The following is a 25,205-nucleotide window of genomic DNA, read 5'->3' on the forward strand; positions in this document are numbered from 1 at the left end:
ATCTAACACACATTTATGATAAAACCCCTCCAAAAAATTGGAATAGATGTCTCTATCGCAACCTCATAAATGCCATCTATGAAAAACCAGCAGCCAACATCGCACTAAATGGTCAAAAATTGAAACCCTTCACACTAAAATCAAGAACAAGACAAGGATGTCCACTATCACCTCTCCTTTTCAACATAGTTTTGGAAACATTAGCCACAGCAATTAGACAGGGGAAAGAAATAAAAGAAATAAAGACAAGCAATGAAGAAGTCAAATTGTCATTACTTGCAGATGACATGATACCCTATGTAGAAGACTCCAAGAACTCCATCAAAAGTCTTCTAGACTTACTAAACAAATTCAACAAAGTATCTGGATATGTCCACACACAAAAATCAGTAGCTTTCCTGTACACAAAAAACAGACTCACTGAGAGAGAAATGGGGCAAACAATTACTTTCGCAATAGCATTCAAAAAAGTGAAATGCCTATGAATCAACCACACAAAAGAAATCAAAGAGCTTGACTCTGAAAACTACAGCACTCTGAAAAAAGGTACTGAAGAGGATATCAGCAAATGGAAAGACATCTCTTGCTTCTGGGTAGGAAGAATCAACATAGTGAAAATGGCCATACTTCCAAAACTGCTATATAGATTCAATGCAATCCTAATTGAAACCCTAGAATTATACTTCATGGACCTTGAGAAAACAATCCAAAAATTCATTTGGAACAAGAAGAGACCTAGAGTAGCAAAAGCAATTGTAGGCAATAAAGAGAAGTTAGGGGGTATCACAATCCCCAACTTGAAACTGTACTGAAAAGCTACTGTGATAGAAACAACATGGTATTGGCAAAAAACAGACCTGAGGACCAGTGGAACAGATTAGAAGATGCAGAAACATCTCCTGACACACTCAGCCACCTCATTTTTGACAAAGGAGGCAAACACCCTCACTGGAGGAAAGATAGCCTCTTAATAAATGGTCCTGGAAAAACTGGGCTTCATCTTGCCCGAGATTAAAACTTGACCTATATCTTTCATCATGCACTAAATTCAAATCAAAATGGATTAAAGATCTAAATGTTAAAACAGAAAGACTAAACTTGCTGGAAGATAAGTTAGCTGGAATGCTTAAAGACATTGGTATAGGAAAAGATTTTATGAACAAAACCTAAGTTCCCCATGAACTAGCACAATGAACAAGTGGGATGACTTCTCATTAAAAAGCTTCTGTACAACAGGAGAAATGACCAACAATGTGAAAAGACAACCCACAATGTGGGAAAAACTTTTCACTAGCTCTTCCTCAGACATGGGTCTACTAACTAGAATACATAAAAAATGTTAAAAACCCAAATTTAAAGACCCAATCAAAAAATGGGCATCTGAAATGAACAGACATTTCTCAGAAAAAGAAGTAGAAATAGAAAATAAACATTTGAAAAAATGTTCAGCACCACTGGTCATTCAAGAGAAGCAAATGAAAATGACACTGAGACTCCACCTCACCCCAGAAAGAACGGCTGCTATCAAGAAATCAACTGATAACAAATGCTGTTGGGACTGTGGGGAAAGAGGAACTCTTCTTCACTGCTGGTGGGAGTGTAGACTGTTGCATCCATTGTGGAAATCAGCATGAAGACTCCTCAAAGAACTAGGATTGGAAGACCCATTTGACCCAGATATTCCTCTGCTGGAAATTTTCCCCAAATAATTAAAAGAATCATACCACAGTGATATATGTGCACCCATATTCATAGCAGCACAATTTGTGATAGCTAAAACTTGGAAGCAGCCCAATTGCCCATCTACTGGAGACTGGATAAAGAAAATGTGTTTTCTGTTTTGTTTTGTTTTGTTGTTTTTTTATAAAATGGAGTACTACTCAACCATAAAGAATGTGAAATAGAGACATTTATAGCTAAATGGATGCACATTGAGGTGATACTCTTAAGTGAAATACGTAGGACAGACGTGTAAATACCAAATAGTTTTTCTAGTATGAGAACTGAAAGTGTAAATAAGGATTAAAAGGTCTAATAGATAATGTGAGATAGGAAGAAAAGGTGCAAAGGGGAAGTGGGAGAGGTGGGGGAAAAGAAAGATTGGAGTGGAATTAATATGAGAAAAAGAAAAAAAATAGAAACAAAGTCTTTGTGGATAGGGATGGGTGGAGAGGTTGAAGAGAGGGTGGTGGAATGGGGAAAAAATAAGAACCAAAATGGATTATGTAAAGGTGCAAATTTCCAATGATGGATGTCACTATATTGCATACCTTAAATGTACCAATAAAATTCATTTTTTTAAAAAACTGTCCAAATAGATAGCTGAATATTGAAATCTATTCTAGTTATGGCAAAACTGTGGGGTGACCTGTAAATAAGCAGATAACTTTTTGTGAATGAGTCCTCATTGATGAAACGGGATGTCTGCAATACGTTGAAAGATGTTGGAATTTCCAAGAGCAAGGTTAGAAAAATCATGTACCAGTCACATAAACCAATTAGTTTACGCTGATATGAACTTCCAGAGGAGTGTTATAGAATTTTCACACACAGTGTTACTTCTAGTCCAGCCCTGTTTTGGGGGAGATTACAGAGCAGCATTTCCAAAGATGGGGCACCTAGAACAAAATCCTGCCAATGTGGGTTGCACACCCTGATGTTCCCAGATGAGTGGCAGTCTCATCATGAGTCAACAGGCTGTAAGAATGAGGCATAGAACTCGTGAAAAATGGCACACAAGTGATCCCCAGTGCCGAGCCATTGTCACTTCTTTGTCTGCATGGGAACTCTGCACTGTAAATGGGCCATTGCCGAATCGGTGGAAGGAAGTTGAGGGTACAGAAGTCCTCCTTCCCGGTGACTGGCATCCAGCAGCCTCCTTCCCAGGAGTCTGTGGCATGCATTGAATGATGTTCCTTGCTATTCCCAGTGGAAACCTCTCAAGAACTACTGAACTGGGCTCTTGGAATCAGGAATGAAAATATCACAGTCGCAGCGTGGGGGTCTAGATGTCAATCCTCAATATGGGGCCATATCAGGCACCTCGAAAGGACAGTGAATTTCCTGTCCCTCGCTAACAACTTGGGAATGATTCAGGCAAGTGAGAAGCCAACCTCGTGATTTCCCATTTAATTCCTTGAGTGTCACACTTCATCAGTTGCTGTCAGTTATTCCTTAGAAAGCCCAATATCTCAGATGTCTATTGGTTCCACTGTTTGAATAAAAGAAATAGAATGATGAAGCATTTGTTTCCATCTGACTGGAATTTTAAAATATTTTAACTGCCTCACATTTCACCTCTTTCTGTATAAGACATAGCTCTTACTGCCAATCAGTTAACTACCAGTGCTCCTCTTCATTTCCCAACTTCTCCAGAGAGAGACTTCCATTCTTAAGATTGTGAATTTTGTTCCTTTGCTTGTTTGCTTTTGCACTGTTGAGGGTCAAACCATGGGCCTCAAGCACACTACACAAGCGCTCTAGCCTTAGATACATCCCCAGCCCTGTTGTTTTTTTACTCAACAGCGTGGTGACTGTTCACCATTCAGAGTGGCCAGGACACTTGGAGGGCTGTCCCTGTGCAGCAGCACAATGTGACTCCATCCCTCTCTCACCTCCCAGGAACAAAAATCTCTACACTTCTTTTCTTAAGTGGGAAGTTTAATTATAATATTTTTAAGATTTGCAAGGCACATAATTCTCTCTTAATTGAAAACTTTCTCCTTCTAGGAGTGTTACACTTTTGGATTTCAATGAATGTCTATACATTTTTTTTAAATGATGAGTAGAAAGTTAGTCTAGCTAACAAAGAACTTCTAAGAATTCAAGGTTTATATATTAATTTTTTTCAGCAAACTAACCTGAAAATAAGGAGGGAAAAAATGCTTTAATTTATCTGTGAATTTGCAGTTAAATTTTACATTTAGATAGTCTTTTTCCATTTCCCTTCTCACTAACTCAAGCCCCACAAATCTAGCTTGGTTTTTAAATATTTCAATAACCTCATCAAGTCATTCCTGTTACAACAGGGAGACAAAGAAATAAAATTTTATTGTTTTCAAGTTCAAACCTAATGTGCACTGTTCACAAAGAGAAAAGGAAAGGCCATTTTGAAGAAAGCTATTCAATCAGCAGGTAAAAAGGTGACATCCATTTGGTAAGTGGCCGTGGATTGAAGCCTTGGCTTTCTAGTTTCCTGGTCTCCCTGAAACAGTTTCCCATCTGTCGTGTAGGACAGTCAGCTTCACACTACCACACTCTACCAGTTCCCACAGCAGCCCTGTGATTTTTACCCGACCAGTGGCTATGGACATTATGTAATATTTGCAGTGTTGTATGCACTACACTAAATTTTACTTAATATTTGTTTTAAACCAACACTTTTTAAATTTTTTAACTTCAGTAAGTATGTTTTAAAAGGAAACTGTGTCTTAAACATTAAAAGAAGTGTCATCCATATAGATGGCAATCTGAAATTTTTTAATTTAATGGAAGCCATACAGTATTATTAAATTTCAGCTCTACATAGTTGCCTGCTAAAGATTCTGAGCCTGAGGCTTGTCGCCTGTTTCTTAAAAAGGAAGATAAAAGTGTTAGAGAGCTCTTTGTTAGCACCAGACTGAGACTTTCTTCTTGATATAATTAGAAGTTAAAAAAAAAACTGAAAAGAAACTAAATTTTCCATTGTGTTATTCACTACCCATATGTTTCCTAAAATTATCTTGTACATGCTAATGGTACACATCCCTCACCCTGGAAAAAACACCGGGCTGAATTGTGTGCAAGGTCCTCTCCAGGCCATTATACTGCACATCAGTAATTTCAGTTTATAGATTCACAAAAGAGACCCAGGTACTTTTCTCTTCTGGAGCTTCTAAAAGCAGAAATGCAAACCTCTTGCAGCAAGAGCTGACTTCTCTCTGTCTCCCCGACTCTGGGAAACTTGTTCAGGCACCAAAAGAGAATGGGATGTGTGAGTAAGAGCAGCAAGGAGAACCCACCTGGGCCACTTGATTTGGTTGCCGCAAAGAACCTTTGTCTGCCAATCAGGTCATAAAGTTTAATCAAATCCGTCAAAACTGTGTGGACAGATCTGAGAAGCAAATGTTGGGATCAGTTTGACAAAGTAGATTTACTTATAAAAAAGGTTGATGAAGTTTGGGCGTAACATGGCCAAATTTACTCATCCCGCTGTAACTTGTAACCCGATAGTGGTCATTTAGATGGGGAAAGTCAGTTTTTAAAAACTGAAGTGAATACCCATTTCCGTAGTGGCAGCCCCCAGTTTCTTGTGTAGTTTTTGCAATAAGCTTGAACAATTAGACACAAAGTAAAACCTCAGTTCAAAACTTTACTTTCTCCTTTGTAGAGAGCTGCTAGAGTTACACAAATGACTGAAGCTTTGAATTTTTTCATTATCTAGCATGGAAGTAAAATGAATAATTAAAGCTGATTCACAGAGAACAGAGCCATGGAAAATTAGTGGGAAATTCATTGTTATTTTTTGACTTCCACTGCCAACATAAAACACCATAATGGCAATTGAGATATCAATATTTTTTAATAATCTATTTTGCTCGACAGAAACTCCAAGGAAAGTCTATCCATTTACCTAAGTCTCAAAGGTAGTGTCTTTCAGGAAACTGAAGTTGGTATTTGCTATTTCAGGCTTTCACTTCTGAGAGGCAGGTGATGTTCACTTTTAACACTGTCTCAGAAGTCCCTGTGGCATTTATCATTGTGAGATAGAATTTTTACTTAGTACAAGCTCTTGCTGCTTCCTTGTTCCTTTATCTGCTGAATTTCTAATTTGACCTGTCAAGAAAAAAAATTATAAACCTAGAATGGACCCAGCCCACTGACACAGCATCCACTGCACTTACAAAATCTGAACCTGAATTAGTGTCCCCAAATTCAGCGACATGGTGTTTTAGAGACCTGCGGTTTAGGAATCAGGATCCTTGAGTTCCATGTCCAGTTCCATGACTGTGTGACAATGACCAACTCTGTTGTCTTTGCTTATCCTCAGTGTCTCCATCCTAAATGAAAGGATGAAAAGGGACTTAGACAGCTGTTTCTTGTTCTACCAACCTAGGATTCCATCTACTTTCTATAGTGTTGAGAGTAATGTCGAATAACCCTAACATAGCAAGCCAGTCTGGAAAAAGGATTAAAAAAACACCAGGCAGTAGAAACTATCATCAATGTCATCTACCTTATTATAGAATTAATAACACCCCCCCAATTATGTGTATATCATATTTCTGATTTACTAGTTAACTCACTGACTGTGTTATACAGTCACTTTCAGGAAGCTAGAGAATAACAGATATGGACCTAACCATTAAATAATTGATCGTCAGACATACCTGCATTAATATTTTATTGATTGCATTTCATTTTAATTGTAGTGTGGCTGAAATTCCAAAGAGATAAATATCTCTCTTTATTTGAGGACTCCACAGAACAGTAGCTTTGAAATATACATCATTAGAATAAACATAGACTATTACCCAACAATTATGTATAAAAATGTCTGTGAGTGACTGCACTATTATAGGTCTTCATGTAAAATCAGTGGTTTACACTGAGCTTCACAGGAAGTGTGTGTTTCCACAAACATACAAAATATTCCCCTATCTAGAGGACTAGCTGAGAAAATGCACCAAACTTTCATTCAAATAAATGATTTTAATCAAATAAAAACAAACTAGTGCCTCAAGCATTATACCACATTCCAGAGCCAGCTATCAACCTGCTCCTGCAAAGACAAAAAGCAAAGAGAAATCTGAGCTTAGAAACCATGAGGTTCTGTGTTAGAGACCCCAAGATCCCTTCCAGCTCTGCCATGACTCACTTTCCTGGATTATATATTTTTCCATGCCTGATTTTCTTCATGCAGAGGAGGCAGCATAGCAAAGAGTGATAATACTGCCTCTGAGGCCAGACAATTTGCTTTTGAATCCTTACTTCCCCACTTACTAGATGCGGGACTTGGGCAAGTTTTTAAAACCTCTTTAAGGCTAAGTTTCTTCTTCTCTAAGTTGGAAATATGCTGCAGGGATAAAATGAGATAATGTGGGAAAAGCTCTTAGTTCTGCGCCTGGCAAATGATAAGCACTCAGGAAAGTGTAGCTTCAGTTTAATCTTGTCATTAACAGAGCATAGAGATGACAGATGAACTAAGATTTATTGAGTTCCTAGTGCTCCTTGGGCAAAAAGAAGTTCTAGAAATTACCCTCTCTCCCTTCTCCCTCCCCACCCTCACCCCCCACAACTTTCATCTGTATAGGTTTGAAAGCTAATTCTCTAGCTCATGCACCATCTTTTTCTCTTATCTCCTCTTTCTAATTCCGATGATTCATTTTAGAAACATCACTGTGCATCAGAAAAACTATCAGCAAAGTAAAAAATGATAAAAAACAAAGCATCGCCTAAACATTTATTAGTAGATATTTCTAAATGGTAGAATTAATAATGGTTTTGAATCCTCTTGACTTGGGCTTTTCCATTTTCCAAATTTGTACATTGACATGTTATTACTTTTCAAGGAAAATAACTGTACTTTAAAAAGTGTGCATATCTGGGGGAAGTTACTCATTAAGCTCAGTAAAGATGTGAGTGTAAGGAATTGTGTGAAATAACTGGAATCAGTGGGCCATGCAACGCATACTGAAGGAAAATTATTTTGGTGAAAATCCCAGGGCTTGGCATTAGAAGACATCAGGTCTCACTGAATGCAGGACAGTGATTTAGTAGTTGTATGACCTGGTCTATGGTCACTTCACCTCACTAGATCTCCTTCTGCTCATCCAAAAATCAGAGCAGTAACATTCCCCAGTAATTCCTGGGAATGTAAGATTGTATGTGAAAAATATATGGTATATAGTACAGAGATGTGTTAGTTGAATATGTAAACACTTTTAAAAGAACTAACTTAAAAACTTAGGCAAAACTACTGCATTCAGCAAATTCTTTCAGACATTTGGAGACCCCATCCATACCTGAACTGTAATATGGTAAAAGTTAAACTTAGTATTTTTTCATGTTCTTCACCAAAACCAACTTCTTTTTCTTATATTTGTTAGTATTGCGATGAAAATCCACTTTATTCTTCCAGACGCTAATAACCTTTTATTTTCCATTTCAAGTTTACATTTTGCAGTAGTGTGTCTCTTGCTCATGCCAGTTGAGCTTTCCTCTGAGTTGGGAGTTCAGTTCCACCCACCCTTTTTCTGTATTCCTATTGATAGAAGTCATGACATACACTGCTCTTCACCGACTGATCATGGGTTTTTATCATGCTAGCCTTTCCTCTTGAATACAGCCACCTAATGACCCACAAAGCTTCAAGTTCCATTTTCATCCCAACATTTTTTGTCATTGAAAACTTTAAATTCTTCATGCTGCATTCAAGAATCTCAACCAAATATTAATCAATGCCTGTCCAGCCAATACTTTATTTTTTCTACATCAGCTCTGATTATTCTAAAGACCTTAGTTGGCACTTAGCTCTATTCAGATTTATTTCTGCATCATTCCCTACAAAGAACATCTTGGAACACTGATTTCCATCAAGATCCCTCAGACTTGGCACTACTGATAGTTTGGGCTGCATCATTCTTTGTCGTACAAGGCTGTCTCCTGCATCGTAGGATGTTCAGAAGCATCTGTGATCTTCCTCATGACACCCCAAAATGTTCTCAGACAATAACAAGTGGCCCTGTGAGAAAGAATTGCTCCCGGCTGAGGACCACTGCTCTGCTTCTGTTTTCGTTCGTGTGCCATAGCGATCTCACGCCCAGGTTACAACCTAGGTGTACATAACAATAATAAGCATAGAAGCTTCGAAAAGACCTATTCTCAGTGTATTATTCTGATTTCGAATTGTGCTGGTGAACCTCTGTGTAATTTCCAGAGCTGTACAAGGGGATGCAGAATGCGCATCACCTGCACCTCACAGTCTCCCGGCAGGGCAGTGTTGGCCCTGTTCAGAAGGGAGCTCGCATTATTAAGTGAGAAGCTCCACCCTCCCCCACCCCCAGCCTCACTCAGGAAAGGCCTTTTAGATCTAAGTTGTTCATTTTACCTATTAATTGCACCAATATGTATTTTTGCATAATATCTTTTTGGTTTACATTAAACATGCATGCATTGTCATAAAGAGGGAAAAGGGAAAGGTAGTTTATATCTGACTCTGTCTTTAATCTACATAAACACATTCAAGGGCGAGGGATGTAGCTCAGAGGCACCGCGCCTGCCTGGCCAGTGCAAGGTCCTGAGCTTGATCCCCGGGGAACCAAACAAACAAACAAAAACATATAAACATATTCACTGATGGATTTGTTAAAGGTCAGATAATCAAGCATTAAATGTTATTTATTTATTAATGTTTGTAGTCCCGGAAATTGAACCCATGTCTCCAGCCCTCTCTCCCTCCCCCCCGACACGGGATCTACTACGTCACTGAATCGCATGGCTCAAACTTGTAATCTTCTTGACTCAGCCTCCCAAAGTGCTGAGATTATGGGTTTGTGCCACCATGCCTGGCTATTTATTATTGTTATTACTATTATTATTGGTATTATTTTACAGTATTGAGGTTGAAACTAGGGCCTCACACACACTAGGCAAAGTGCTGAAGTACTGAACTACATCCCCATCCCAAACTTTTAAAATTTTATTTTGAGCCTTGCTAAAGTGGGCAGACTGGCCTCAAATGTGTAATCCTCCTGTCTCATTCCCAAGTAACTGGGATTGTAGATGTACTCCAGCAGAGCCAGCAATAGAGGCTTCTTCTAATGCATACGTTTACAGTAAGTTATTATATAGGGGCTTGTGTGCTAACGTTTAGGAAACTGCTTGGAGTTTTGCATGTACAGAGAATGAATTTTTCTTTTCCCATTTAAGAAAATACTGCTACTTCTACACAAAAAATTTATCTGTGCATACATTTTCCAGAGTAAACTAGATTCAGATATTTAGAAGTCACTTTAATTATATTACTTATGTACCAAGTCGGGTTTTGTGCTACTTTTTTGGGGGGGGGTACCAGGGATTGGACTCAGTACCTTATACTTACAAGGCAGGTACGGTTCCACTGAGCTAAATCTCTGGTCCCTGTGCTACATGTTTTATACAGTATTTCTTTAAAATAAACTATCCTTACAGTGATACCTAAAAGGAGGAGCAGAGAATAGGTGTGGAAAGGTGTGGAAGAAAGGTGGAGTATTTCATTTTAATTTTTTTTAATGTAAGTTTTTCTGGTTTTCAGTAAAAGTGGCATTGCAGGGTAAGGTCTTCCATTCTCTCACTTCCTGGTTTCCTCCTCAGGCTTTGAATTCCAGCTTCTGGAATTTCACTCCTTACAGTGATACCTAAAAGGAGGAGCAGAGAATAGGTGTGGAAAGGTGTGGAAGAAAGGTGGAGTATTTCATTTTAATTTTTTTATATGTAAGTTTTTCTGGTTTTCAGTACAAGTGGCATTGCAGGGTAAGGTCTTCCATTCTCTCACTTCCTGGTTTCCTCCTCAGGCTTTGAATTCCAGCTTCTGGAATTTCACTAAAAGTCTTTTGTGTGTGTGTGTGTGTGTGTGTGTGTGTGTGTGTGTGTGTGACAGGGATTGAACCCAGGCCCTTGCACTTGTGAGGAAGGCAGTGGAGCCACGGAGCCGAATCCCTCGCCCTCACTAAAAGTCTATTAATCTTGTTTGCAGTGGTCTCAGCCTTATCCTCTGTGACTACCTTTGATTACTCAGTCCTTCTGACACTTCTCTACTCTCCACCATGCACCCTAGGCCTAGATTTCTTGCCTGGCTTGTTCACTTTGTAAGCCTAGTATTTCACATGGTTTAGATGTCTCCTAGACACTCTTATGACTCACTAATGTAGCACAGAAGGAGATCATAGCCTGTTCCCTCAGTCTGTTCTTCTCGTGCTCCCCAGTTCAATAAATGGCTTCAGATGGTATCAATTTCTTGATCCAGAGTGAATTATGATCTACAGCTTGCCCTCTACCTTACTTCTTAATCCAGCCACCGAATCCTGTTGACTCTCTCTCCACTTTCTCTCCCCTATCATATCTCCATCCTCAGTCCATCCACCTCAGTTCAGAGTCTCATGGTCTCTGAACAAGTTAGGCAGCCGTTTTGTATTGGTTAATTTGTCATCACTGGGAAAAAATACTGACAAACACAACTTAATGGACTAAATGAACTTATTTTGGCTGTTGGTTTTCAGAGGATTCAGTCCATGGTTAACTGACTCCAAGACAGAACCCATGCCTCCACCCCTCTCTCCCTTCTCCCTCTCCCTCTTCTTCTCCCCCCCTCCTTTCTCTCTCTCTCTCTCTCTCTCTCTCTCTCTCAGATGGGATCTCACTAGGCCACTGAATTGCATGGCTCAAACTTATAATCTTCTTGACTCAGCCTCCCAAAGTGCTGAGATTATGGGCTTGTGCCACCATGCCTGGCTGTTACCATCATCATCATCATGAATCATCATCATCATCATCATTTTACAGTACTGGGGTTAAAACTAGGGCCTCACACACACTAGGCAGTGTTAAGCACTGAACTACATAGCACAAAGGTATAGTGGTAGACAGCTGTTCAACCCAGATCGGCCAGGAAGCAGAGAGAGAAGGGAGGAGCTGAGGACAAGAATACAACAAGCTTCACCTCCAAATAGTGCATTCAGCTGTGAACTCAATGGATGAATCCACTGAGGAGCATAGTGTCCCCATAATCCAACACATGAGATGTTTAGAGGGCATTTTAGACCTAAATAAAAATAATTTTCCAAATAGTTTTCCCAGGTCATCTACTACACATTGAAATAAATCATTTATTTTCCTGAATTGATCACTCACATATGTTAAAATAGGTGAGATACCTGATAAGGCTTATGTTAGATCATACACAACATAGGACTGGATACAGCAACACAGCGGGACAAAGGCAGGGTGGGCACCATTAAAGAGGAGAGAGTCATTTGTTTCAGGTGGGTTTTGGCTTGAACTTGATTATACCAGGAGTCACAGGAAAAGTCAGATTCTAAGGTCAGAACGAGAAGCGCAGATCAGCAACTGTTGAATCCAGCTAAGGTAATTCACAAAATCCAGCAGAGGAAGCAGCATCAGAGGTTGTAGGATTCTAAAGAATATCCCACTTCTTACTCCGACTATATTTAATAAGCCAGATGCATACTTGCTGGTTTTTGTACAATAGCACTTGTAAAAATGTTATGGAACACCTTTCTTGAGATACTTGGTCTTAAGAGGTGGAGGAAAACATTCCAAATGCGAAAGAGACTATTGGATTGAGTCGGAAATGATCAGTAGGAGAGAGTAACTGAAAAGCTATTTGGAGAAAAAGTGAAATGTACGTGTAATTATATCTCATTTATAACACCATTACTCAGTTTTGTTCTAGGAGACCTTAAGGTTAAGAACTTTGCTTTTATCCCATACTCAACATTCTATCTCTGTTTTTGATATTTTCTTAGGCTACATTAGTCTTCCCTATAGTATAATTTTACTTGTTCTTGCTCCTTGCCATGTGTTGAAGAAAAGTGGACATGATAGGACAGTAAACAAGCCGCTAAAAATAATTAGCTACAGGCAAATAATATACATACCGAAGGACATAATTTTAAAGTAAGTATATGGAAATTGGTAAATTCTAAAATACTCCAGAAAATTCTTAGAGATATTATTTTCCAATCAAATTCAAGGTATTATAAAGAGTTCTTAGGTTCTGACAAGCTCCTGTCTGGCTCTTTGCAATAATTTAAATAAAAGTAGATAAAATTATTTTGTCTCTCCAAATGTTACAAATCTGTACAGATAAAAATGAAGGTTCACCAGGGTCAGGGATTTAGCTCGCCTCCCAAGCTCAAGGTCCTGAGTTCAATCCCTGGTACAGAAAAATAACAAAAACAAAAAAATGTAAAAAACCCATTACCAACAAAAATTAAAGGTTATCATATTCCTTGGCTAAATAGTAAAAGAAATATGTAAAATGGAGTTTGCAGATTGTATTCATATTTCTTATTTTTAAAAACTGAACCTGCTGCAGACAAAATAAACATGCAAATTTATAAGATCCATTTAGTTCTTCATTTTGAAGTGCTAAATACTTGTATTTCTTTGTTCTAATTTTAGAGCATAATTGGTTTTATGGGTTCCATTGTCCTCAAGAGTTAACTCTGAACTCTAACTTTCTAAAGATAAAGAGTTATGGAGCAGAGTATATGAAATACTGGATAATTAAGAATAATTAACGATTATAAAATCCATTAATTAATAAACCCATTTGAGTTGCAATTACTTATAATAGTGAATTACAAAGTGACTCTATGTAAATGGATTCATGGGAGGAAAAAAGAAAGGCTTTATGTTTTTGGGAGAGTGGGTGGTGTATGTGAAAATTGAATAGAGGGTAAGACCTGTTAAAGATATCAAACTGGTTCGACCATAGATATTTTTTCCACAGTATCTCCTGAGAAGATAAGATTTTGCTTTTCCTTATTAGATTCTCTATGTTCAAATGGTTCAGCATTGACAACTATTTCAAAATTTCCTTGAATGGCCGTGGTAAAATATCAGAAGAAGGGAATCATTGAATCTGCCTAATGATCTGATTCCCTGCCATCTAAAAAACTGCACCTGCACAAATAAGGGGGTTATTTAAAAAAAAAAATGAAGGGCCTGAATCAACCAAGATGTACCTGGCTGATATTACTAAGCCACATCAGTTTTAGTCTACTGTTTCCAGTAAAACTATTTACCTTTCAATAATACTCACATAGATCCTCATACTGGGTCCTAAGGAAAATCAGGTGAGATAGGCAGGGCAGATTCTTGTCATTGCCGTGAAGTGTCATAATTATGACGACAAGATTAAACATCTCATCCACAGGAAGTCATCAATGAACTCTAAGATGATTCTACAGAGAAAGAATCAGAGAAGAATCAAGAGATTTTTGCCTCAGTACCAAAAGGTTCTTTCGAGTTTTGTTTTTTGTTTTTGTTTTTTCCTGATAAAAGAGTCCCTAGTTCCAGGAACCTAAGCACATCACTTATGCCCCCTATCTTGTCTTCCAAACAGCTTGATTTGAGATCTCTTCTTAAATAATCTCACGGGGAAGGAGATGTCATACCTATGTCCTTTAGGTAAGCAGAACACTAGAGATCAGGGAAGGGTGGCGGTTCTGAGACCTAAAACGTCTTTGAATTCCTTCAAGGAGCTAATGCTGGTTAAAACTAAAATCTTTAACAATGAGGTAAGGAGAGAAAACAATGTCACAGACACTGTACCAAGATGAACAGTTAATATTGTACCTGAGAAGTGTTTTGTTGTGTTTTGTTTTTTCTTAGCCCTAACTGCAGTCAAGAACGGTGAGGATGGGGCTGAGGGTATAGCTCTGGTAGAGTGCTTGTCCAGCACATGTGAGGCCCTGGGTTCAAATCCAGAACTGAATAAACAAATAAACAAAACCAAAAGAGTACCTAACTCTTAAGTGGAATTTGTTCATTAATGCCTTGCAAATATTATATCCCCAAAATCATGGTAAAGTCATAATCACGATATGACAAGACGGGAAAACACATTTTAGCGATATAAGGAGACATACTTCTGTACTCGGGAACATATTTCACTTGCTAAATTTTAGTTCGATTTTACTGACGTATGTTTGATAAACTAAAATTTAAGAGTGATCTTTTAGTAAAATGTCAATTTGCATATATATTCAATTTGCTTCCAGTTTTTCCCCCATATGGTTTTTGACTTTTAGTCCAATCTCTGAGGTACTTAAAAGTTATTTCCTCCCTTCTTGGGATAGTGATCTAACACATGCACCTAAACATCTAATTGTGAGTAAATAAATGCAGTATTTATTAGAATTTTTTAAAAGAATGATAAAAACAACCACAGAAAGTTATCTCAGTCCTTCAGTCTGTACCCAGCAAGGCCTTCGGTAGGTAACTCGATGAGTTATTTTCTATTTCAGAACAGAGATTCAATAGGGTATCACTTATTCCCGTAACTGATTGTGGATTTGAAGATGTTTTGCTGCAATCAGTTAATCTTGATCATCTCATATAAACATGTCTACCGCAGGCAAAACTCTGCAGGTGATTTCTGTTATTTGGCTAACAACATCTCATCTTGTGGTGAATCTCCCACTTCATTTTCATTACACACATGGTAGTAAAAAAGAGAAAACCTTTGGAGATGATATGACAAAACAACAAAAATTATCCATCCTTTTCTCTAAAAGCAAGTATTGTTCGGTTTACCTCTGTCTCAAACATGTTTAGTTGTATCCTGATATTGGTTTAGGCACCTGCCCAGATCATACATTTTGTAGCACTATTAGAGATAAAATCTAAAACTTGTGATGGGCTCCTCACTCAAGACTGTATCGATCTTTAATATGGAAAATAGTCTTGAATTAAAGTAAGGGTCATAAACACCAGCTGCCAGGTGAAGAGGGTGATCTGAATGCCCAAATTCTTTACATTCTAACATATACTTACATATATGGTCCCCATTGCCTAGATAGTTCCAAAGTCCACTGTTTGATTCTGATTCTGATGGCCAGCATCCATTCTAATTAGTCACTGAGTTCACTTTACCTGGTCTCCTCATGGTTAACAGCTTTATGGAGGTAAAACTGATATATAATAAGTTTACATTCAACCGTATAATTTAAAAGTATACATATGAATACACTTGTGAATATTACCACACCAAGGCCATAAACACATCTATCACCCTCAAAACTCTCTTTGCCCCTCTTTGCAATTCCTGCCTTCCGACCCTCTGCTGTTCTTCTGTCTGGCACTGCACATTGGGTTGACTTTCTTGGAATGCTACATAAAAGTTATGCACTCATGTTTGTCTCTCTTGCTATAAAATGTGTTGATGGTTTATTCTTTTGCATTGTTGAGTAATATTCCACCCATAGGATATATTAAATTTGTTTGTCTATTTATCTGTTGATGGAAGATTGCCTAACATTTTAGTTATTGAACTATGTAGTATTGGGTTTTAAATGGATGTGCTGTTATTATTACACTTTGCCTACCTATTTTCTAAAGCTAGCTACCAGTTCATCATAATGTAACTGTTTAAAGAAGTATTTATGTTTCATAAAATGCCAGCATCTCAGGATTGGCAAGCTGTTGGGTTTTGTCCCACACTTCAGTATGGGTCAGTACATCAAAACGATTGATCATCTTAGTTAATTAACAGATGTTTGAGTGAGCAGGTAGCCAAATTAGGAAAGATGGCTGATCTAAGATCCCTGAGAATAAATAGTTTTCCAATAGGTTCTCTTGCTTTTTCCTTACTTTATCTTTTTTTTTTTTCTATTTATCTGAGGAAACTTCCTGAAACTTAGGTACTTTTAACCTTTTAAATAAAATTAATTACGGCCTTCTACCTCTGATTAAGAGGAAATATATATTTAGTTGAGGGAAACTTTCATTTTTATTCTCTAATTTCAAGAGGTACATTAAAAATGGAGTGACTTTTTTTAATTGTAAAAATCTACTGATATTCTTTTAATTGAAGGATATAGGACTAAAATGGGACAGATTTCTAATTTTGCTGGTTGGAACTACAGGAAAATGCTAATATTTCACAGGTACGCCAGTCTTGTGGCCCTTTTTCATGCCAAACTCCCTCTGGGGTACCACATGGGAAAGGATTGCAGGATAGACCCGACTATTATAATTCACCAGACTAATTATGACTTTAAATTTTCCTGCATAAGCTAATTCTTTCTGCACCCTGCAATCAGTAGGCAGGCAAGTAGTCTCACAAGGATTTCACAACATTTAACATTAGACATATTTATAAATAAAAGTAGAGGCACTAAGTAGCCCTTTAGTCTTCCTCTAGTTTCTTTGAAATTTGTTTCCAAAATCAATTTAAAAATATTTACGAGATGATGCCACAGGTGTATTTTTATTAAATAACAAAATTAAAAAAAGGCACATGCTGATCATTTATTTTTTGGCCTTGACTCCTGCATTTTAAATAGGCTGTTTATTTTTATTGGCATCACTGAGGAGTAAGACTAAAGGGGGACACGAGAAGGGAAGGATTGCAGAAAACTTGAAAGAAAGGAGGACGGCAGACAAATAGGAGAGAGAAAGAGGCACAGAAGGACTGTTTGGAGATGAAGAAGACTGGCAGGGGAGGCACTGCTTAATTTTCATTTTTATTTGCAGAGAGCCTTGTGAATGACATAAAATGATCAGATATTCTTGAATGACTTGAAACCTGAGTTTTTGGTTTGACAAATCTCACAAATGCTGATTCCAGAGTTTTCTATGATGGCACTATCAACAAATCCCTCCAACAGCCTTTTTAATTCAGACCCCATTGTACATCCACAGGAAAGGGAATTTCTTTGTGTACTAAGTGATTTCCATGTTGTGAGCCTGCTTGTCTTCAGTTACCTCCAGTTTTATGCTTTAAAAAACTCAAATAGCCTTCAAAGAGGAAGGCTCAAAGCAATACAGACTCTTGTGCCTTTTACAAAGAATCAGGATTGAGTGTCCCTACCAATATAGCGATATATTATATAAGGTCAATACTTCTATTCATATGCCTCTAATACAGATGCATTTTATGAGGTAGAACAGCAAACTCTGAATCACTCTGGTAGAGATACACAAAACAACTAATTATAGCTAGTTGCAGAAAAAACAATTATGCAGTTGTGTGATAAAAACCAGTTTTAAACAGGGAGGGGTGGTTCTATAAGAAAAAAAATAGCATGTGGAAAAGCTAAATGTTGTGTTCTGGGGAAAAGCCATTCTATAAAACTACCTAATGCCACTGTATCATCAAGGAGAGGTGCATACTTTTTTATTATAGCACATTGTACACTAGCTGGAATATACAGTAAGCTGGTGTGCCAGGCACATATAATTACTGCTATTTTCTATTGACTTTTCCATCTTAAGTGACCATTTTCTGTATTATCAATTCATCTAATATTGTAGCAAGAATACCCTTTATTGTCACTTAATGCTTACCAGGTAGTCCTTGATTATGATTAAATAGACACCTTGGATCACTGGCAATTCTTATTTGGAGTCAGCTATTATTGCCATAAATGTTACTGCATATTCTACATGTTAAGTTGTAGAAAATAACATTTAATATAGAAAAAAGGCTTACGGGTCTTTGTGTGTAATGCAGCTGATTTTTATGTACACTATAGAGGACGTCAATGAAATGTGTACATTTCTCCAGAAGGCATTTATCTCCAATATCAACAGTGTTCACTCTTTTCTTACACATAGCTAACCCCACTGAAGGCAAGAGGATTTTGTTTCCTTACTATTAAGCATGGCTGTTCTGGACCCTTTAGCTAAATCTACCACCATGAATGAGCAGAGACAGCAAGAGCAGCTAAATTTAGGCTTATATCAGCATTTCTGCTTAACACATTTTAAAACTACATTTAAAGAATGTGGAGGTAATGACGTGAAATGACAAAACCCAGGAGTGTGAGCCGGATGAGATTATCTTTAGCCAGGCTTTCCGGGCCAACGCAGTGGAGTATATGGTCTAAAAGAACAAGCTTGTCTTGTCTTTGAGTTTTCAGGAGTGTGACAGCTCTTTTTCAAGTCAGTATTAAACACATCGTATCTATATGCCATAACGGCATGTGTGGCCAGCAAACAAGCCTGTGAGACTGGCACAGTTTTCCTTCCTAGTCCTTTCAGTTGCTTCTGGCTGCTGCCTTCCCTTCTACTGCCAAACACTGGGCTCCATACACTGGAAGAAGAAAAGAACAAACAAGTCAGACCACCTCTGGGACAGTTTCCAGGCTTGGTTTCAAGTGAAATGTAACTTTTCTGAATTTGGTCCTTTGAGTTGCTAAACTCTGAAACTGATTCAGTGATTTGGGGCTAGAAAAGAATTGATCAGGATAGAAACTTTAAAAATCCATTTTATTATATGATGGTCAGTGTAGGCAAATTGAATATACCGCTACATATGTATCTATCCATTCTTATATAATGGAGAAACTGCAGAGTGCACATGAAGGGCTCTATATGCATTTTAACTGAGTTACTATTGAGAACATCTTTGGACACATCATTTATAAGTCTATCTTTATCTCTTCATGTTACAACCAGTTGTAGAGCTTTATAGTAAATACACACATTGGTGTGACATGCCATGTGCATCATCATTCAGAATTTATTGTTCGTGCTACGGTCTAAGTGTTTCAGTAAACACATTTTCTCTCAATAATTTTAATGGTGCAGTATAGCTCAATATAAATTCTGAAATTATATGTATTAGTTTTCACAGGTATAAGTGTTTTTATATCATTTTTGTTATCTTGCAAGTAATTTGAATTTTTAAAAGGTAATGTTTTCTTTTAAAGGGCCTCACTCTCTTTGATTGAAAAGGACAAGAAAATAAATATATTTGTTGCTAATCTCAAGCATTTGTTTTGGTTTAGGGTAGAGTTGTGAATATTCTAGTTATTTAATATTAATAATTATTCTCCTTAATAAGTGGGTCTACTCATTTTGAGGATTGGGTTTTTTAAATCTAAAGTTAAGATTAGTGTGATTAAATACTTTGGATTCTTAAATATTCATTTACATATTCTAACAAGCCTAAATTGAATGCTTTTAAAAGTTCTTCTGAAACCATTGTCAGTTTTATTTTGTAAAATCTGTTTCAAAAATTAGTCTACCACTGTAAAAGAAATGCTGTTTAATACAGAGATGAAAAAAGGGTGAAAGGAGGATGCTGGAGGAGAAAAATGTCAAGTGAATCAATATGATTAATTAAATTAAATGTGGATTCATAAAACTCATATTCGCACATTTACACAATGCATTCACAGTGACATTTAAAATATGTTTTGAAAAATCCCTAAATAAAGTCTCTTGCACATGAAGACATTTTTCATCTTTAAAAAATAAAAAAGTTAACTACTTAATAGAATCATATAGCTTTACTGCTAACTGCTATACATTTCAATAGTTTTTTTTAAACAGGAAAACAAATTTTAGTATGTATGTGTTTAAAGGAAATCATACCTACTTTTGCTACAGTCTGAGATATGTATAAGTCTATAGATAATCTTGGCTATGAATAGAACATAAATAACTTTCTTCTAACTTCATATCAAGGTCATTTTAGGGTTCATCCATTAAATTTACAGCTCTGTGCTGCTCTTTTGCTGGGCCACTAAATTGTTAAAAAAACTTAGCCAATCAAATATTTATAAGACCAAATGTTAATTTTTACAAGTTGTGAAATACGATGTAGAGGAAAAGCACTGGTTCTTGGGTTTCTCAAATACAGCATCTTTTAAAAATATGGTAGCACAAAGACAACAATGAGGCCTACACCCTACTTGCAGAATGAGCATCTATGAATGATCAAAATGACAAAAGGTTCCAAACACGGCCCAACACCTGAGATCTTGGAGAATGTATGCAGATTCATACAGTACTGTACTAGTATGATTTGTATGCGAGTCAAGAAAATTAATAGTCATTAAAATATTAATTCCTGAGTTGTTTATGATTGCTCTCTCTCCAAAGTCTATTCTTGTTAATGTTTTTCCTCCAATCTGTATATTTCATATTAATATAAAGCCTTCTATTCCTGCTTTATGAGAAGTATATTTTACTGTTTCAGAAAAACTTAGTCATAGCTCTAGCTATTTTAATGAGTGACAATTTTAATGGTTTTTTTTAAATAAAGGTTTCACCAAAAAGAGTTGACATCACAGAAAAAAAAAAAAAGTGGAAGAAAACTGAGAGATTCCCTTTAGTAGCCTGCTACTGATGATGAAAAACAAGGAGACAAATTGAATTGGTAAAACAAACCCTAAGAAAGTTTCAAGTATCTCAAATAGGGGACATATTCTTAGTAGTAAATAGCTTAATTTTATTTCTGGAACCTAAAATACAGATCGCTCTCCCTCCCAACTCCAGTCTTGCTTCCAATTTCAAAACTTCAGGCTCATCAAAGTAAACAAGCTATCCTCAGGAGAGAAAAATCCAGCTAAGGCTGGAGGGCTGCTGCCACTTCCCTGGCGTCTTCTCACGCAGTCCTGTGCCCATAGCTATTGGGAGAGGAAAGAAAGAAAGGGCTGCCACGGTGGTGTGTGGAAGTACAGGGTCTCTGGGCTGCGGCTGTTCTCACTCGCGTCTCCAGAGAAAAGAGATGCTCTTCATTCACAAAACAAAACAAGAAAATCTCTATAATCATTTTTGGCTCAGCTCCATTGAAATGCATTCTCCTGGAAGCTCCCCTGGTTTAGATTAAAACAATGCTTAGAACATCCATTCTCCGCTCCCCTTTCTCTCTCACTCAGTACCCTTGTGTGCCACCCCCACCCCACCCCCACCCCCACCCTCCCCCATTTCCCTCTTGTTTTCTCTGTTTCTCGGTCTTGGTTGCTTTTGCTCTCTGCCCCTGTCTTTGAAGATATTTTTTCTTTATCCTACCTAAGTTGGGCCTCTAAGTGCCTACTCAAGGTCTCCATGTGTAGTGACAGCAGTTCAGATCGCACCCCGCTCCCAAAGAGCATGTTTCTCCCATCCTGTATCCCTGATCATGCTAAGGGATTGTTGATTTTCTGATACGACACTTCCAGCCAATAAACAGATCATTTCTCGTCTTACCCTGTTGAGGAAAATCAGAAATGCAGTTCTCTTTTTCCTCTAGCCTTCTCTTCAATATCCTCAATAGAGGAATAAAATCTTCATTCTCCATAGTGGACAGCAGTTGTTAAATCCCAGCAGAAAGGCACTGAAAAAATATTTTAAAAATCTAAATTCCATGATTTAGTCACTAACAAAATTTAGTGTATGAAATAACACTGCAACTATTATAGACATGCTTTTTTTTGCTATCATCAACTTTAACTTGTGTTTCCTTACCCAAGGTGAAAACTTTACATTTTCTTTTTCATTAACAGAAAACAATTTCAGCAAATAGAATTCCTTTTCCAAACAAAGTTTGTGTGTATATTTTAACAAAAGTTCTCTGTGCCTTAAAGCATAACATCTCCTCTCCTGGATCATGGTATTCATTTTGGATCCTAATGTGAAGCAAGAGTTTTATTTACCGTGACTTCCATTTTATGGAATTCCACTTTCTTACACCTTTCAGTTCTTGGTGACCTTATGCAAAAGTTGCTGACAAATCTTCCATAGAAAGAGGTGGGTCTGATACCAACTTTCATTAGCATTAATGTGTTTCTCTATTTCTCACTTTCTAATTGGAATAATCACTCTGTATCCATTTCAAATTATTGATTGTTAGCAAAAGGATCCAACCTTGGTACCCAGCATGCACAGAGTGGGCAGCTGATTTAGGGGTGCCTTCCTGCTCCCCACGACAATGACTGGTTTATGTGAATACACTGCTCACTTTTAAGTAACCCCATCCCTCCTGCACCCTTCTGACACCCAAAAAAATCCTGACAGTTGCTTGGATGTGAAGTGAGTTCTCTGGGATTTCTTTGCCCTACAACACTAAAGCAATTTTATAACCATATATTTAAAAGAGTTTGGGAATCTATTTCTAAAAGTCAGTAAGCACCCTGATTAGACCCCATTTGGTTTACCAAATAAAGAGAGGGAAAGAAAAACATCAAGGAAAATTAACTACTGTTAATTATACCGCAAACATTTAATAATATTCTTTCTTTCTATCCTTTGCCCTTTTCAAAAGGAAAGGTGGTAATTTGTATGTGCTGTGCCTCTTTCCTCCTATTGTTTTATTTCTTTTCTTTCTGGCTTTCTTTCACTTTAGTGGAAAAGAGGTGGACATGTTTAAGAAGATAGAAATGTTTACCTAGTGCATTTTCTTCATAGAAAGAAAGAGCTTGAGCACCTTCTACTTTGTCTTCTAACCTTTGTTTCATCTCTAATCTGAAAGCTGCCTTTTAATTACAAAATATTGTAAAGGGAATACAGTAGGAATACATAACCCTTGCTTCTTAGCCAAATGAGAAGTTTAATAGTAATATATGGCTGCAGGAGTGGTTATGTTTGGGATCCATATGCATGTTCAGTTCACACATTCAGGCAGTGCAATAAAGCAGGGAAAAACAGCTGATACACAAAGAGACCGTCTAGACGGTACCCCATCAGTCTGGATAAATTTGGTGCTGGCATTCCCAGTGGGGTTGTAATATAATTGTTCTGGTGTCTGCGCTCATCCCCTGTCAAACACCATTCCAAATATACATTCTTCTCCCAACCCTTCTTCTTCCAAACATGTGAAGCTCAAACCATGCCATGCTGGAGAGGGCATTAGATGGACCAAGCCCAAGAACATGTTACAATTTAGCAAAATTGTGTTGTTCACTTCCTTTCTAAAACCCCCCTGCTACTTCGTAATTCCAAATGGAATTAATTTCGAGCAATTTTTAATAATTTAAACTAAGACCATGGGGGAAAAAATTTAAATGCAAATATAAACCACCTGAAATGAGCACAAATAGGCCTTTTTACTCCTTTGTATTTATTAGTCTCTGTTAGAAAATTTAACAGAAATCAGAGATGTGGAAGTGTGATGATGGAGAGAGCTCATAAATTCTAATGAATAAAGGACTAATGAAAACAATGGTAAGCAAAAGCATTGAAAAAAATGCAAATTGTATTTTTTTTTCATTTTTAAGTGTAAGCCATAATTTTCTCTCTAAACACCTTTTGAAAGTTAAATTTCTATTAATTTATGTATGAATGATTTTATATTCTTAGCTTTGAAAAAGATAAACCAACAATACTTATCCACCCATTTTTAATAATTATCAATTAATATTTTTAAAATATTCTGTTTTAGCACATCAAGGAAATGAAAATCATTACTTAAAGAATGAAATAAGCCAAAAAAAGCATCGTTAAAATGAATAGTACACAGATTATTGATAAAAATGCATGCAATCTAAATTCACACAACACTAAAAGTGAAGCTCTCACATTCTTTTTTTAAGAGGAAAATGCAAATCTGAGGATGCCATATAATATAACGACTATATACAATTATTCTATATTCTGCTTTTGCATATCACCTGTGGGCATTATTTAGATATTGAAATTGACCACAAAACCCCCTTCTACCTCTTTTTAATGCCAATAAAAATTATCTTGAGAAAGAGGCTGGACTCTGTCTTGTTTTATTTAGTGTGGGTCTATCTCTGTATTTCCTATGGGGGAGGTGTAATAATCCTTTCCCTGATGCTATAAATAGAAATTTGTCTCCCACCTCCCAGCAGTTTTGTGATGCTAGGTTAGAGTCCCAAGTGAGTGAAGAATGTCTCCCAGCCCCCATCAAGGACCCGTCTAGCTAGAGAAAAATCAAAGAAAATACTGCAGGCACCAGACCCTGCCTTTCTCCAACTTCGGGAAGCAGAGACAACTCACACAAAGACAGCACCCACCTCACAGAAAACCACCACCAAAGTGACCACTAAGTTCTGGACGTATTTCATACCTGTCCTACAGTTCTTATTTGGAAAACAAAGATGAATCTTTCCATTCTTAATTTTAAAAAAACACATAATTTGTGATTTCATATTTTCCCCTTCACTGTACGAAATTGCTTTTCTGAATATGCACATAGGTGCTAGGAACGTGGTCATTTAAAAAGACAACACAGTAATATTTTATCAGAGTCTCTACCTGGAAGCTGGGTGCTTTGCTGGTGATTGTTTTTTTATCGGCTTCTTTTATTTATTTGTGTTTTGAGCAGGAACTGGTAGAAAAGTGAAAGAAAGCCATCCTGTAGGCCTCTGTGAAAGGAAATTGTCACCAAAATCTGAGGTTTAGAGTTGGCTTTCCAACTATTGTGTAATATCTAATGACACCTCTTCGGTCTTCACTGGATTAAAATGAATATATTTGTGCGGGGGGCAGGGCTGGGGGGGCTCTTTTCACTTCACTAATGTGCATGTGAATTGATAGGGTGTGCGCAGGGAGTGGGTGAGAGAAAGTGTGTCCGGCGCCGGGCCGGGAGTGATGTGGGACAGGCTGGGTGAGGCTGGCTATAAAGGAGTGTGCAGGCCAGGGTAGGCTGCCTTGAGCCAGTGAGAGAATGAAAAGGAGCATTTTGAGGAGTTTTGTTGGGAGCCTCAGGCTCAGCATAGTTGGGAGATGAAGAGGGAGGCAGGAGGGTGGAGGATGGGGTGTGG

At 37.4% G+C, this 25,205-nt stretch overlaps 1 long non-coding RNA gene across 4 annotated transcripts in view; it reads right to left on the reverse strand.

Annotated features, from left to right (window-relative positions):
• Positions 1-25,205, reverse strand: part of LOC104871312 — a 45,163-nt gene that overhangs the window by 14,337 nt on the left and 5,621 nt on the right. Inside the window, exons 2-5 of one of the 4 annotated variants that reach the window (XR_004518651.1) lie at positions 21,688-21,814; positions 13,805-13,946; positions 5,938-6,038; positions 5,591-5,814 (exon numbers count right to left, since the gene is read on the reverse strand). This is a non-coding gene — a long non-coding RNA (uncharacterized LOC104871312). Of the gene's footprint in view, positions 1-5,590; positions 5,815-5,882; positions 6,039-13,804; positions 13,947-21,687; positions 21,815-25,205 lie in introns of those variants that run through there. The other 3 variants (XR_004518650.1, XR_782820.2, XR_782821.2) reach the window with 3 other exon arrangements.

The sequence above is a fragment of the Fukomys damarensis genome, unplaced genomic scaffold (assembly GCF_012274545.1).
Source record: "Fukomys damarensis isolate Sample0158 unplaced genomic scaffold, DMR_v1.0_HiC HiC_scaffold_3, whole genome shotgun sequence".
Lineage (NCBI taxonomy): Eukaryota > Metazoa > Chordata > Mammalia > Rodentia > Bathyergidae > Fukomys > Fukomys damarensis.